The following is a 17,346-nucleotide window of genomic DNA, read 5'->3' on the forward strand; positions in this document are numbered from 1 at the left end:
TTGAGACCATCCTGGTTAACATGGTGAAACCCCGTCTCTACTAAAAATACAAAAAAAGAAAAAAAGAAAAAAAATTAGCCAGGCGTAGTGGCACGCACCTGTTGTCCCAGCTACTCGGGAGGAAAATTGCTCGAACCTGGTAGGCAAAGGTTGCAGTGAGCTGAGATTGAGCCATTGCACTCCAGCCTGGGTGACAGAGTGAGACTCTGTCCCCCCCAAAAAAAAAAAAAGTTTGAATGATTTTAACATTGAAATGACATTTACGCACAATAAAAATGCACACAGATACTTCTAGAATAAACAGAATTTTAATCTATCTATAAATACATATGTGATAGAGTACTGTCAACATGACTATAAAGTCATGAGACTCACATGCCATTTTAGTTTGAAATCATATCATATACCTAAGTGAAGTAACAGAATATAAAACTATATGCTGAGATTCTGCTATGTAAAAAGAATATCTTTGTAAGTAGCAGGGCCAGAAAGGATGACTGTGGAAAATAAAAAGAGCTTATGTTAGATTACAGTTTTTGAAATAAGATTTTTAAAAAATTGTCAATAGTGTTACTGAGTTGGAGAATCAATTATTTTTTATTATAAGAGAATGACAGAAAATAAGTATTGAAGTCACAGATTAATAATTTAGAGGAGAAAGGGCTGATAATATCTTATATTTCAATGTTTCTAGAAAATCAGCCTGTGTGAAAATGTTTTTCAAGCTTACACAATTTGAATTTTGAAAGCATATTTTTTTCCTCCCTGAAAATAAACACAGAAATTGTTGAAATGTTTCTGTAAGAAGACAGAAGCATAAAATGACCATTATATTTCTACACATTGGGTACATGTTCCTTCACTAGCTTGCCCAGGAACAAAAGCAAATATCAATGGTTTGCTCTTATCAATTCGTAATTCTTTTATTTCCGTCACAGTGTGTTCCCATTGATTACACACAGGAATAAAAATAGAAAACTCCGAGATGGTGCCTTTGCCAGTTGTGCAGATGACTTTCTGAACAAGGAAGTTTTATATGGGTGGATGGGCATAGGAACTTGGCTTGAAATGTTAAAAGGCAGGAAAAAAACAGCAGAATCTGCTTTTCATTGCAGAAGAGCCCAGGTTGTCCTGGTCATCTGAAATTAAGCCCAAATCCTAAAAAGTCTGAACACCTGCTGTCAGCCTCCTGCAAACAGGCTAGGTTTCCCAGGGAATATTGCGAGAGAGCTGGCAGAGGCAGGGAACGGGGCAGACACCAGCAAACACCACTTCACTGTGCAGCTATTTTCATGTCCTCCCAGCACACTGAAGTGCTGATAATGGCTTGGGTCAATTCAGCAAACACATTTTGGACACCTCCTTTGCAGCAGACACAGTGTTCACTGAAGGCACACAGGGCAGCTGCAGGTAAGAAGCACAGTGGGCAGCCCACTCTCCCTAAACCCTTCATCCCAAAGCCTCGTGTAGGGCAAGGAACGTCAAAGTGGGACAGATTGAGTCCAGCCTCATGTCTCCCCAGGTGCCTTAGTCTGCAGGGAGGCAGAATCCCAGAGGGACCCTCCCAGCCCACAGTTCTGTTTGGCACTTGGCCCGGCCATGGAGCGGAGCGAGAGAGGGAGTTGGTGCAGAAGTCAGCTCCCACTGAGGGCGGCTGCCGTCAGCACTTTCCTCCTTCACTTTTTTTTCTTGTCTTTGAAAAACAAGTTTCTTATGGATACTAATTGACTGTATAGAGGAAAAAAATATGCTGACTTCCATAAAGCCACCATTAGCGTCATAAAGTCTTAGTGTGCTCTCTTGTTTCAGGTCTTTACCAAAAAGAAACAAAGTAATAACACTGTTGCAACTGTTTATGAACCTCTCCCCAAACCCATTTCCTTCCCTCTCTCCCCTGGAGTCATCATTCTGAATATTTTCTTTCTCATGTACTAGCATGTTTTTATGCTATTTCTACACATGTAGGTATCCACAAAAATATTGTTTGGCTTTGCTGATTTTAAAAGGCATAATTTATGTAAACAAAATTATACTATCATGTATTTGTTAGGTACACAATATTGTTTAAAATACATAATAGGCCAGGAATGGTGGCTCATGCCTGTAATCCCAGCACTTTGGGAGGCCAAGGCGAGTGGATCACCTGAGGTCAGGAGTTTGACACCAGCCTGGTGAACGTGGCAAAACACCAAAAATACAAAAATTAGCTGGATGTGGTGGTTCATGCTTGTAATCCCACCTACTCAGGAGGCTGAGGCAGGAGAATCAATTGAACCCAGGAGGCGGAGGTTACTTACAGTAAGCCGAGATTGCACCACTGTACTCCAGCCTGGGCAACAGAGCAAGACTCTGTCTCAAAAAATAAGTAAATAAAATAAAATACATAATAAGGCACATAATATTTTTGACTCAGTGTTGTATATTCAACCATGTTGATCCATGCAACTGTAGTTCATGAACATCCCACAATTTATCTCCCATCTATGAACAATGAGTTGCTTCCAATTATATTTGTTGGTTTGTTTGCTATTAAAAACAATGGTTGGTTGTTTGAGACAGAGTCTTGCTCTGTTGCTCAGGCTGGAGGGCAGTGGCATAATCTTGACTCACTGCAATCTCCACCTCCTAGGTTCAAGCAATTTTCCTGCCTCAGCCTCTAGAGTAGCTGGGATTATAGGCCTGCACCACTATGCCTGGCTAATTTTTGTGTTTTTAGTAGAGACAGGGTTTTACCATGTTGGCCAGGCTGGCCTCAAACTCCTGACCTCATGATCTGCCCGCCTCAGCCTCCCAAAGTGCTGGGATTACAGGCGGGAGCCCCCCCAAAAAACAGTGTTTTAAGATCATTTTCTGGATGCACAAACCACCATGGCACGTGCATACCTGTGTAACAGACCTGCACATTCTGCACATGTATCTCAGAACTTAAAGTATAATAAAAACAAAAACAAACAAAAAACAAGTTAATTTCCCATGTCTCCTGGTACCCATGCTTTCTCTAGGATGTAGACATGTGAGAATTGAATCACTGAGTCATAGGGTTTGTGCACTTTTAATAAAATATCAAACTGTTTCCCCAACTAGTTGTATAGTTTACACTCTCAGTGGCAGTGAATAGTGGTTCTGACACTTTAGCAGTGATAATATGCCCTACCAAGGTTTGGTGTTGCATTTCCCTGACTATGAATGAGGTCAAGCATCTATTTTGTGTACTTATTGACAATTCATATGTGTATATATTTTTTTTTTGAGAAGGAGTCTCACCGGGCGTGGTGGCTCACGCCTGTAATCCAAGCACTTTGGAGGCCAAGGTGGGCGGATCACCTGAGGTCAGGTGTTCAAGACCAGCCTGACCAATATGGTGAAACCCTGTCTTAAAAAAAAAAAAAGAGAGAAGGAGCCTCACTGTATTGCCCCAGCTGGAGTGCAGTGGCGTGATCTCAGCTCACTGCAACCTCTGCCTCCCGAGTTCAAGCAATTCTCCTGCTTCAGTCTCCCAAGTAGTGGGATTACAGGCACATGCCACTACGCCTGGTCATTTTTGTATTTTTAGTAGAGATGGGGTTTCACCATGTTAGCCAGGGTAGTCTAGAACTCCTGACCTCAGGTGATCCGTTGGCCTTGGCCTCCCAAAGTGCTGGGATTATGGGCATGAGCCACCATGTCCAGCAACAATTCATATTTTTTATTCTGTAAAATGTCTTGACAGATCTTTTTTGCATTGCTTTTTCTCTTCTGTTGTTTCTTGCTGATTCGTAAGAGTTCTTTACATATTCAGGATGCTAAACTTTTAATGTAGTCTTCAATTAATCATTTTTTAAAGGTTTGTGCTTTTGTGTTTTGTTTAAAAAATCCTTCTCCACCCCAAAGTCATAAAGCTCTTCTACTCATTCTACTATCTAAATATTATCTAAATATTTGCCCTTCACATTTAGATCCATTCTTAATTGATTTTTGATTGCATTCTTTTTTTTTTTTTGAGACAGGGTCTCACTCTATCACCCATGCTGGAATGCAGTGGTGTAATCTTGACTCACTGCAGCCTTTGCCTCCTGAGCTCAAGTGATCCTCCCACCTCAGCTTACTGAGTAGCTGAGCCTCCTGGTGCACACAACCATGCCTGGCTAAATTTTGTGTTTTTGGTAGAGACAGGGGTCTCACTATGTTGCCCAGGCTGGTCTTGATCTCCTGAGATCAAGCAATCTGCCCTGTTTCAACCTCCCAGTATGCTGGGATTATAGGTGTGAGCCACCATGCCTGACCCTGAATTGATTTTTATGATTGATGTAAGGTAAGGGTCCACTTTCATTTTTTCCATAGATAACCAAATTTTCCAGTACTATTTACTCTTTTCCCCATGTATATGTCATCTATCAGGTCCGCATTTATCCACAGGTCAATTTCTGGTCTCTCTGTTGTGCCAATTGTCTATCCCTGTGCCCATATCACATTGTTTTGTTTACTATAGCTTTATAATTAGGGTGACAATTTATTAGGTGACAAATATAATTAGGTGACAAATTCAGGTTTACTGTGGGCCAGTCACCATCTGTTATAGCATTTGTTTCACTTGTCATTTTTTAGCCACATATTATTATTCACAGTTGCATTATGATATGCTGGAATGAGTTTGGTAAACCTTCACTTTGTGCTTCAGTTCCTACCCTGTCTCTAGTGCATAAGACATGTGTGTAGCAAACAGAGTCCTCATTATGACATGTGGTCAAAACTGGAATATCACTAGTAATGATCAGTATTTTCCCCACAACTCTTTCCAGAGGCAAGATAGCTATCAAGTCTCTTTCAAGGACAGCCTGCTGGGCACTTATCAGTAAAATAAGGCGAGGAAGGTGAACTCTTTACAATCTTGAGTAGTGGTGAGAGAAGTATTAGATATGGCTTCTCCTGATGACTATTTGGTATACAAGACAGTAGGACCAGGCCAGCCAGGCAACAGAGTCACTGGGGAACACCAGAAATTCTAGATTAGATTACATAAACTATATGGAGGAAATAAGGGCTGAACAGTCCTGCAATAAAGTATATAGAAGGGAGATGGACACTCTTGTTACAGTGGTTTTGGTATTTTTTGTATGGTGGAAATCTATTATTTTTTTTGAGATGGAATCTGTCTGTTGCCGAGGCTAGAGTGCAGTGGTGCGATCTTGGCTCACTGCAACCTCTGCCTCCTGGGTTCAAGCAATTCTCCTGCCTTAGCCTCCCAAGTAGCTGGGATTACAGGTATGTACCACCATGCCTGGCTAATTTTTTGTGTTTTTAGTAGAGATGAGATTTTATCATGTTGGCCAGGCTGGTCTCAAACTCCTGACCTCCAGTGATCCACCCACCTTGGCCCACCAAAGTGCTGTGATTACAGGAATGAGCCATCATGCCCGACCCTATGATTATTTATATTTTTGTTTGGTTACACTCTTATACCAGTAATAAACTGACAAAAATGGGCTCAAAGAAAAGGAATGGAAATAAAGTATATGTTTAAATAAATAATTTTAATTTCTCAGGAAAATACACGATGACTATATAATGTTTGTGTGTCAACGTTTACCATCTTATGGGACATGTGGTAATATTACCAACCATGTGAATACCAGAAGTCACGCCTGCTGCAGAAGCCAAAGTGTGTCATTCCATAGACAGAGTTATACACAGCACAAGATGGCTGTGCCTGGAGACAATGAATTTCCATAAGCAGAGGTGAGTTTTACAGATCAGTCAGTGAAACATAGCTTCATCAAGATCAAATGATGGTTCTAAATTAATATTTCTCATTATACACATATATGTATGTATCTATACATATATAATGAGAAAGATATCTATGTGTATATTTACCTATTATAAATGTAGAGATAAATATGTGGAAGATTGTATCTCAAGAGTGATTATCTCTAGGAAAGGGACAATATCACACTTAAAAAATTTTTTTTTTTGTTGAGACAGGGTCTCACTATGTTGCCCCAGTCTGGTCTTAACTCCCGGGCTCAAGGAATCCACCCACCTCGGCCTCCTAAAGTGCTGGGATTACAGGCATGAGCCACCACGCCTGGTATATCATACTTCTTTATGTTCATTTAACTTGTCTATATTCTCTGACTCATTCCTTATACTTCTATAATAACAAATAAAAATAGAAAAAAAGTTTCACTTAGAGGAGGAAATGACTGAATTCCAAATCTTTGGTAAACAACCTAGAGTTTATGAAACAGATAAGCATGAACTTATAAAGCGGTCCATGCATTGTATTAATAGTCCTAATTAAAGGCTACCTGGCTCCACACTCTTTGCCTTGTAACTTTGTTGTCCTTTCTTCCTGTTGGTGAATGTTTCTCCAGGAACATACTTAGGCCAATGGAATGTTATCAGACGCGAGACGAGCAGGGGCTTGAAAAGCACATGTGCATTTCTGCATGCTCACTAGTGCATCTCTGCCCCAGCATGACAGCTTGTCTCAGCTAGCCCACTGGAGGAATGCAAAGACACGTGGGGAAAAGCAGAGACCATCCTAGCCCCACAAGTTCCAGTCAACCCCCCAATACCGGAGAGAGCCTAGCCGAGATCGACTGCTGATTGCAGATGCAGAAGCAAGTCCTATCTAGATAGGAATAATGGCTCAGCTGCCATAGACTTGGGAGCAACAAGAATGAGTCTTCAGATGCTTTGTTATCCACACTGTTGGGTCAATAGATAGCTGATAATAAAGAATAGATAATATGTGTGTGGAGAGGAGGAGAAAAGGACAAAAGAGACAAAAAAGAGAGAGAGGAACGGACATAAATGTTGCTACAGCCCTCCCATACATCACATCACAGGATATTCTGTCCAGTTCTCTACAGATAGGCCAGAGTATTTTGTACATTAGACTAAATCAATCTATGACACTTTTATGAGACTTTTATTTTTCTTTATTTTTTTTTCGGGTCAGATGGGTAACGTGCCAGGGTCATAACAAAGTTCAAGGGTGGCACATCTTACACATGTGTGTGAATACCCAATCATTATGCTCATGAACTACAAAAGGATCTCTTTCTTTTTTTCAATAGCTTTGTCGAGGTATTCACATACCAGTTTACCTGTGTGAAGTGTACAATTCAATAGTTTTTTGTATATTCACAGAGTTGTGCACCATCACCACAATCAATTTTGGAACAATTTGTATCACCTCAAAAGTGTTGTACCCATTAGCAGTCACTATGATTTCCTCCCGGCACCACTGCCCTCCACCCCCCGCCTCCTCAGCTCTAGGCAACTACTACGTAATCTACTTTCTGTCTCTATAGAGTTGCTTATTTTATTTTATTTTAATGTATTTTAGTTTATTGAGACAGAGTCTCACTCTATCACTCAGGCTGAAATGCAGTGTTGTGATCTCAGCTCACCTCCACCTCTCAGGTTCAAGTGATTCTCATGCCTCAGCATCCTGAGTAGCTGGAACTACAAGGTGTGCACCACCACGCCTGGCTAATATTTGTATTTTTAGTAGAGACAGGATCTTGGTGAGGTTGGTCTTGAACTCCTGGCCTCAAGTGACCCTCCCACCTTGGCACCCCAAGATGCTGGGATTACAGGCATGAGCCGCCACACCCAGCCTGATACTTTATTTTTCAAATATAAACAAAGTAAACTTTGTTACTGGCTTCTTTCACTTAGCATAATGCTTTAAAGATTCATCCATGTTGTGGCATGTATCAGTACTTAGTTGTTTTTTATTGTGGAATAATATTGCATTGTATAAATATTCTATATTTTGTTTATCCACTCATCAGTTACTGGACATTTTGGTTGTTTCCAGTTTTTGGCTATTATGAATAATGCTGCTATGAACATTTATGTATAAGTTTTTTTTTTATAGACATATGTTTTTATTCCTCTTGGGTATATTATTAAGACTGGAATTGTTGTGTCATATAGTGACACTGTTTAACCTTTTGAGAAACTGGCAAACTGTTTTCTACCCATTGCACATTTTACATTTCTACCAGCATTGTATGAGAGTTCCAGTTACTCTGCATCTTTGTCAACACTTGTTATTGTCTGTATTTTTCAATTGCAGCAACCCTAATGGCTGTAAAGTAATATCTCATTGTGGTTTTGGTATGCATTTCCCCAATAATTAATGATGTTTAGCATCTTTTCATGTGTTTATTGGCCATATGTGTACCTTTTTAGCAGAAATGCCTATTCAGATCTTTTGTGCATTTTAAATTAGCTTATTTGTTGCTTTTTATTGCTGAGTTATGAGTTCTTTATATATTCTGAATACAATATATGATAGCACATTTTCTCCCATTCTGTGGGTTTTTTGTTTTCTTAAGTGTTTTTTGAAGAGTTCTTAATTTTGATAAAATCCAATTAATCTTTTTTTATTTTTAGATGGAGTCTCGCTCTGTTGCCCAGGCTGGAGTGCAGTGGTTTGATCTCGGCTCACTGCAACCTCTGCCTCCCAGGTTCATGAAATTCTCCTGCCTCAGCCTCCCAAGTAGCTGGGATTGCAGTCACACACTGCCATGCCTGGCTAACTTTTTTGTATTTTAGTAGAGACAGGGTTTCACCATGTTGCTCAGGCTGGTTGCAAACTCCTAAGCTCAGGCAATCCGCCTGCCTCAGCCTCCCAAAGTGCTGGGATTATAGGCATAAGCCACTGTGCCCAGCCCAATCAATTAATCTATTTTTTTTTTTATCACTTGTGTCTATAAGCTTTGGATTCAGCTACAGTATTAGAGAGGGAGGAGACTTGCCACTCAGGATAAAAATTCCCCTCTTGGCCTGGTGACAGAGCAAGACCCCGTCTCAAAAAATAAATACATAAAAAATAAAATAAAATTCTCTTTTTTACGTGCCTTGGGCAATTTAAATGAGTATAGGGACAGGAGATTCAGAAGTCTAGGCTAAAACCACTTTTATCTGGAAATATTCTGCTCGTCTTTCGCTCCAAAACATAACACCCATAATTCTGGGGTGTGAAACCATGTGTTGTTGTTGTCTCATGATTCTGGTGAGTAACTGGGTTCAGCTAGGTGATTCCACTCACATTTTATCACCTGGCTGCCATGAGACAGGGATCATGCCACAGTCATTTTGAGGGCTTGAGAATCATTCACATGTCTGGCACGGGGACAGAGAAAACTCAAACTGCTGGGGCTGGAACAGCCAGGCCTCCTCGGACTCTTTATGTGGTCTGTTCACGTGATCTCTACCGCATGGTAGTTTCATGTACTTATATGCTCCAAAGGCACATATTCTGAGCAAGAGAGCTAGATGGAAGCTGTACTACCTTTCAAGATGCAATTTTGAAAGTCATATAGCATTACCTTATTTATTTTTGTGTATTTGTTTGTTTTGAGACAGAGTTTTGCTCTGTCACCCAGGCTAGCGTGCAGTGGTGCAATCTCAGCTCACTGCAACCTCCGCCTCCCAGGATCAAGCAATTCTCCCACCTCAGCCTCCTGAGTAGCTGGGATTACAGGTGCGTACCACAACACTCGACTAATTTTTGTATTTCTAGTAGACACAGGGTTTCAACATGTTGGCCAGGCTGGTCTCGAACTCCTGACCTCAAGTGATCTGCCTGCCTCAGCCTCCCAAAGTGCTGGGATTACAGGTGTGAGCCGTTGCACCTGGCCAACATAGCATTACTTTAGAGGTGCAGTCACAGAAACCTATCCAAGAAGTCTATCTGTGTTCAAGGTGAAAGGACATAGATGCCATCTCTTGATTGAGTTGGGGGTTGGGTTTTTGGAAGTGCACATGGGATTGAACATGTTGTTGCAGCCAGTTTTGAAAAATACGGTCTGCCACAGGAAGTTTAATTCGATTTGTTCAATTAATAACTATTGTATGCCGTCAATAGTAATACTTACTGACACCTACTCTATGCAAGAATCTCACTGATAGGGCTGTTGTGAGGATTAACTGATTGATACCATATATGTAAAGCACCTAGAATAGTGACTGGCACATAGTAAGTAAATATTAGGTGTACTCTACAGTTAAGGAAAATTAGGAAGCTGTAACGATAGTGTTGGCTTATTACCCTTCCCCACCATTCAATTTTCAGTTGTTCCTTCTGCTATTCACTTAAAAACAAACAAACAAAAGCTTTCTTTGTTTATGTCCTTGTTTTGGTGGAAAAGCTTTCATCTTCTGAAAGCTTCTTAAGAAAATGTACATGGAAGATAAATATTTTGAAATTGTATGTGTCTGAAATACATTTAACCCCATGCTTTACTACTAATTTGGATGGGTATGAGAATCTATGTTGGAAGTAATTTTCCCTCAGATTTTAAAGACATTATTCCATTGTCTTTCAGTTTTATGCGTTGCTACTGAGAAATCAGATGCCATTCTGATTCTGGATCCTTTATGTGAAACTTCATTTCCTCCTGGGCACTTGAAAGATCTTCCTTATGTCCTCAGTCTTCTGAAGTTTTGTCACGATGTGCCTTGGTGTGCTTCTGGTTTTGTCCATTGCACTCTGCTCAGTGAGCACTTTCACTGTGGAATCTCATGCTCTTTAGTTTACAAAATATATAATTGAATTATTTAATTCATTTCTGCCCCTGTTTCCCAGATGTCCAGGGCTGGCTTTCTAATTTTCTTACCCTTTCTTATTTTTTTCCCTTCTTTTGGTCTTTTGGCTATACATTCTTTAGGATATTTTCTAACTTTATTTTCTTAGCATTTTACTGGGTTTCATTTTTGCTATCATTTTTAATTTAAAAGAACTCTGTTTGATTCTCTGATTGTTGATTTTTAAGAGATTTTTAAAATTATTATTATTGACACAGGGTGTTGCTATGTGTCCCAGGCTAGAGTGCAGTGGCAGTTCACAGGCATGATAACAGCACACTACAACCTCAAACTGGGCTCAAGAGATCCTCCCACCTCAGCCTGTGGAGAAGCAGGGACTACAGTCTTATGTCACCATGCCCAGCATTTCTGTTTTATCTTATCTTTCTCAGAGAAGTTCGATAGTAGATTTCTCAAAGTTTTCTTCTCCCCATATTGTCTTTTTCTTCTTTGTTTCATTTTTCCTGTTGGCGTGTTTTGGGTTCTATCTTTATTGTCAGAACCTTTCCTTATATTGTGATAACCTTTGGCTCTCTGCTCTCTGCTCTTATTTAAGTATACCATATTTAGCAAAAAAAAAAAAAAAAAAAAAAAAAAAAAGAAAGAAGGAAAGGAAGGTAGGTCAACAAACGGTCTAATAAAAATAAAATGGAAGAAAACATAAATATACAAAATTAGGAACAAGAAATGGACGTAATCACAAATACAGAGAATATTTTTACATTTATGAGAGAATGCAAAATATGAATGAATGAAAGTAGACCACTGATTCCCAATACTGTTTTATGTGCTGGGGTTACAATGGTTAATGAGATAAAATCTATACCTTCTAATTTTAAATATATTTGTGTGATTACTTGACTAACATTTATGTCCTAACCACCCTTCTGCTTCCATGGCCCCTCCCCTTGCCAGTTAAAGAAATCTATGATTTTTAAATAGGCAAATCTCATGCCTATTTTTGTTTATAATTTTATCATTTTTATTCCCAGCATCTGACAGAGCTCCTTTACACATAGTGAAAAAAACAAGTTGTAATAGACTATATTCTCTATCAACTAAAATTACACACACACACACACACACACACACACACATGCCCCTGAAAAAGGCAGAAAGAATATCCATGTACCTTTCTGTTGATAGGGTTTACTTATAAGTAATGAAAGCAACTGAGGTTTATTTTTTTTCTGCTTTTAGATATTTTCAAATGTTACAAAATGATTATGTATTATCATAATCAGGAAAAAAAGTTTCAAAAACAACCCTTCATCCAAAAAAAAAAAAAAAAGGTTAACATCAAACTAGAGAAAAAAAATTTCCATTTATGTGAAAATAGGTTTTAATTAACACAATTAATATATGCAGAATTGAACATCCAATCTCAAGTTGTCATTCAGACACTATCACATCACTCTAGTATAACTATTTGCATACCATTAATTACTCTGACATTTTCCTTGACTTATTTATTGTGTTCTCTTTGCCCTGACCCCAATATAAGCTCTCTAGGAGGAAAAACCTTGTTTATCTTGTTTTGCACAGTAGTGCTTAGTACAGGATAGTTCATTACATACTGATTGAATAAAGAAGCACTCAAATCAATTCTGAAAAAAAGTTCCAATAGAAAAATGGAAAAAAATATAATTTAAAAATGAAGAAATATACATATCCAATAATTAATAGATTATAAACTCTGTAAAGGAAAACACATGTCCATTTTCTTTATAATATTTCCAGTGGCTAGCATTGTTTTAGCATATAATAGATGCTTAATAAACAACTGATGAATAAATAAATGAACATGAAAAATTGTTCAACCTCACTAATTTAAACAATAACAATAAACACCATTCCTACCCCCAAAATGAAATTGATTTCTTTTTAAACTGCACAAACTCAGTGTTGGCAAGGGTATGGATATACTTAGGATTTAATGCCTTCTTTTAAGATCAAAACTTCTAGCCAGACACAATGGTTCACACCTGTAATCCCAACACTTTGGGAGGCTGAGGCAGGAGGACTGCTTCAGGCTGGGTGTTCAAGATCAGCCTAGGCAACATAGCAACACCCTGTCCCTACAAAAAATTAAGAAATAATTAGCTGGGTGTGGTGCTGTGCACCAGTTACACAGGAAGCTGAGGTGGGTGGATCCCTTGATAGGCTCAGGTTATGATCCTGCCTCTGCATTCCAGCCTGGGTGACAGAGCAAGACCCCGTCTCAAAGAAAAAAGAAAAAAACCACCAAAAGCTTCTTGAGGGCAAAGAGTGTAACTATTTTGTTTATTGTAATAAACTTTCTAAAGTCTAGCACATGGTGCTTAATAAATATTTGTTTGCTGGATCAGTGAGTGGAGAACAAATAAACATCAATTTCCTAGAAGATACTTTGGCTCTCTAGCTATAAAAACATTCATACCTTTGACCCAGTTATTCCATTTGTAAAAATGTAGCTTTAGAAAGAAAATCAGGCGGCTGGGCACGGTGACTCACGCCTGTAATCCTAGCATTTGGGAGGCCGAGGCAGGTGGATCACCTGAGGTCAGGAGTTCAAGACCAGCCTGGCCAACATGGTGAAACCCAGTCTACAAAAATTAGTAGGGTATGATGGCAGGTGCCTGTAATCCCAGCTACTCAGGAGGCTGAGGGTGGCGAATTGCTTGAAACTGGGAGGTGGAGGTTGTAGTGGGCCGAGATCGTGCCATTGTATTCCAGCCTGGGCGACAGAGTGAGAATCCATCTTAGCAAAAAAAAAGAAAGAAAATCAGGCCAGGCGCAGTGGCTCACACCTTTAATCTCAGCACTTTGGGAGCCTGATGAGTGTGGATTGCTTGAGTTCAGGAGTTCAAGACCAGCCTGGGCAACATGGTGAAACCCTGTCTCTACAAAAATACAACAACAACAAAAGCCAGGTGTGGTGGACCTGTAGTCTTAGCTACTCAGAAGGCTAAGGTGAGAGGACTGCTTGAGCCTAGGAGGTTGAGGCTGCAGTGAGCTGAGATTGTGCCACTGCACTCCTGCCTGGGCAACAGAGAAAGACCCTGTCTTGAAAAAAAAAAAAAAAAAAAGAAGAAGAGGAAATCAATAAAGAAGCACACGAGAGAATACAAAAGAATATTCATTCTAATCATATATAAAAAGTAACATTTTAAAATAAAACATTTGACAGTAAAGCACTATTAAGCAGCCACTAAAAGAATGTTTTTAGAGAATATACAATGAAATAGGAAACCATTAAATGAAAAAATATTAAATATATAATGTGATCTAATATAGTAAGAAATGTACTTATATATGGGAAAATGCTAAAAGGAAATTGATCAAAATGTCATAGCAGTTATTGCTGAGTGGTAGAATTATAGCTGATTTTTATTTTTTCCTATCTACTTTCTTCAATGAGCACATAATTACTTTCCTAAACAAAATCCAAAACCAAAATCAAGTGGAAAATAAGACAAGGCTCAGTTAAAAAAGGAAAATTAAAAGTTTTTTTTTTTAATAAAAAAATGATTTTTTTTTTTTTTTTTTTTTTGAGATGGAGTCTTACTCTATCTCCCAGGATGGAGTACAGTGGTGTGATCTTGGCTCACTGCAACCTCTGCCTCCCAGGTTCAAGCAATTCTTGTGCCTCAGCCTCCCAAGTAGCTGGGATTACAGGTGCAAGACACCATGCCTGGCTAATTTTTGTATTTTTAGTAGAGATGGGGTTTCACCATGTTGGCCAGGCTGGTATCGAACTCCTGACCTCAAGTGATCCACCAGCCCCAGCCTCCCAAAGTGCTGGGATTACAGGCGTGAGCCACTGTGCCTGGCCACGAAATGCCATTTTTAAAGAAAGAACATGGTTCTTACAAGTTTGCTTAGGCTAAACAGTGGTTCTCAAACTTGAATGTGTATTAGAATTACCTGGATGGTTTGTGAACAGAAACTGCTGCTTCTGTCCCTCCCTCTTATTAAGTAGGTTTGGATGGGGCCCTAAAATTTGCATTTCTAACAAGTTCCACTTCGCTAAAAGACAGCAACATAGAAAGCCTACATGGTATAATGAAAATGATGTGGGTTTTGAGGTCAGTTTTGGTTCTGCCCTTTTCTCCTGTTTTGTAGCAACAGTTGACAGACTAACCCTGCTCAGCCTGTTTCCGCACTGATAAAAGTAATGCACACCTCATAGATGTATTGTGAAGGTTAAATGGTATGATTAAATACTGAATATAGTGCTTGACTTAGTTAAGGATTTTAATTAATGGTGGTCTTCTTCCCTTTGATTTCCTCAAAGATACAACACACTTTTGCTATAACTGGGTTTATGGTGGCATGATTTAGCTGTACTACAGGTCAAATAATTTCCTTCAAACCTAACAAACCATACAGTTCGTTAGCTACTAACAAAATCTTCATCATACATCTATAAAATTGGGAATAATAGTATAACAGTATTTTCTTTGATAAAATAGATAATACTGTCTACTTTGTAGGTATGCAACCATGAAGATTAAATAAAATAATATCAGCTAGGCAGGGTGGCTCACATCTGTAATCTTGGCACTTTAGGAGGCCAAGGTGGGAGGATGACCTGAGTGCAGGAGTTTGAGGCCAACCTGGGCAACAAAATGAGACCCCATCTCTATTTTTAATATAATTATTTGAAAAAATAAAAATAGGCTGGGCATGGTGGCTCATGCCTGTAGTCCCAGCACTTTGGGAGGCTGAAGTGGGTGGATCGCCTGAGCTCAGGAGTTTGAGACCATCCTGGGCAACATGGTGAAACCCTGTCTCCACTGAAATACAAAAAATTAGCCAGGTAGGGTGGCACACACCTGTAGTCACAGCTACTCAGGAGGCTGAGGCACAAGAATCTCTTGAGCCTGGGAGGCAGAGGTTGCAGGGAGCCAACATCACACCACTGCAATACAGCTTGGGCTACAAAGTGAGACTCTGTCTCAAAATAAATAAATAAAATAAAACAAAAATATAACAATAAAACAAGATAATAGGTTTTTAATTCAGTAACTGGCATATAGAAGACACACAGTGTTAACTGAAGAATCCCAAGGTTTATAAATTTGGAGAGGAGAGCTTTATTTCCTTTCTTTTCTTTTTCTTTTTGAGATGGAGTTTTGCCCGTGTTGCTCAGGCTGGAGTGCAATGGTGCAATCTTGGCTCACCACAACCTCCACTTCCCGGTTTCAAGCGATTCTCCTGCCTCAGCTTCCTGAGTAGCTGGGATTACAGAAGCCTGCAATGACATCTGGCTAATTTTGTATTTTTAGTAGAGATGGGGTTTCCTCCATGTTGGTCAGGCTGGTTTTGAACTCCCAACCTCAGGTGATCCACCCACTTTGGCCTCCCAAAGTGCTGGGATTACAGGCATGAGTCACTGTGCCTGGCTGAGCTTTATTTTTTATAAAGGGTTGCAGCCTGCAGTTTGGTGATCCTGACAGGCTGGGAAGTGTCGACTCTGGCAGAGACTGAAAGCCGGCATTTAGAGGGAGGAAAGAGTAGAACGGGAATTTATGCCAAATGAGTTGGCTAAGAATGCATATTTAAGAAGTTATTTGATTATTCACAAAGTGGGGGGCAGTACATGGATGCATAGTTAGTAAACTGTGCATATTACATATGTCTTATGTTCTCTTTGGGGTGGAGATTTAACATTTAAATGTATTACAATTAGATGAAGCAGAGGACATGAAGGCGCTCAGTGCACAGCCTCTGAAAAACCAGCCAGAACCCGTCTGTGGTTGGTGGTCTCTTACTAGGATGTTACTGAAATCAGTCTCTTGTCCAATCAAAGCGGTAGTTATGGCTTGTGGAACAGGGGTTGGGGGGATACAATTAGTTAGCTGGCATCTGGTGGTCAGTGAGAAACAATTGTTTCAATATTGCTCATGTCTAGGCCAGTGTCTATTTAGCTACCAGGGAAAAAGAAAAACATACTCTTCAAGTGTAGGGATGTGTGACTTAATCCTTGCCTGACATAGCCTTAGGTCTTGTTTATAATCTGGCATCTTATTGCCACAAAGAGTCTGTTCCTTCAGTCTTATAATGGCTATTGTAACAACAGCAAATGCCAGTTTCTTTCCCACTCCCTTTGAGTATTTATCCATAGTATCGTCCACATCTAGTTCAAAACTCATCTACGATACTTCAGTCTTTCCACCTTAATCAGATAGCTCTCTTTTGTATCACATTTAATTTCAAGTCAGTTATTTACCTTATTTAAGTACTAGTCAGAACATACTCTGCCTAAACTATTATACTGGATGCTCAAGGAGATAAGTAGAAGACCGTTCTCTAGCTTTGATGTATTTGGTTGAGACATCAATATACATTAAAAGTTGAATAGGAATGCAGAGCAGAGTGGGACAAATTATACAGAAAGTAAGTGTGATAATTTTGAGATGATAGTGGCTGATCTGTTCATTATTTTGAACTCAGGAACTAAAAAATTAATAAGAGTTGTAAGAGCTCTAGTTTTATAGCTGAGAAAATAAGCCCAGTGACATAAGTGGTCTAGAGTCCCAGCTATGAAGTGGCAGAGGTTTCCTGTCTCCTGGTCCTATGCTGCTTGTGCATAGGTTTCTAACTACTCTCAAGTCTTTTAATCAGTTAATGTTTGCTGTCTCTAAGTAGATGGTTTAGTATAGCCAGGTAAGAAGTGGGTTCTGAAGCTAAAATGTTTGGGTTTGAATCTTGGCTTTGCTATGTACTGTGTGACTTTGGGCAAGTCACTAATCTGATTTATTTACCCACCTATGA

At 39.4% G+C, this 17,346-nt stretch overlaps 2 long non-coding RNA genes and 1 other non-coding gene across 3 annotated transcripts; 1 reads left to right on the forward strand and 2 right to left on the reverse strand.

The window, feature by feature from the left end:
• Positions 1–777: 777 nt before the first annotated feature.
• LOC116560483 lies at positions 778–6,505 on the forward strand. Its single transcript, XR_004272986.1, has 2 exons — positions 778–1,410; positions 5,613–6,505. It is a non-coding gene; the product is annotated as an uncharacterized LOC116560483 (long non-coding RNA).
• On the reverse strand, positions 6,032–13,116 carry LOC116560484. Its single transcript, XR_004272987.1, has 3 exons — positions 12,035–13,116; positions 9,566–9,567; positions 6,032–6,064 (listed from the first exon to the last, which is right to left on the reverse strand). It is a non-coding gene; the product is annotated as an uncharacterized LOC116560484 (long non-coding RNA).
• LOC116560689 lies at positions 6,938–7,041 on the reverse strand. Its single transcript, XR_004273084.1, has one exon. It is a non-coding gene; the product is annotated as a small nucleolar RNA U13 (small nucleolar RNA).
• Positions 13,117–17,346: the final 4,230 nt, after the last annotated feature.

Source organism: Sapajus apella, unplaced genomic scaffold, assembly GCF_009761245.1.
Source record: "Sapajus apella isolate SASKATOON/1434 unplaced genomic scaffold, GSC_monkey_1.0 scaffold26, whole genome shotgun sequence".
In the NCBI taxonomy this organism is placed as follows: Eukaryota; Metazoa; Chordata; class Mammalia; order Primates; family Cebidae; genus Sapajus; species Sapajus apella.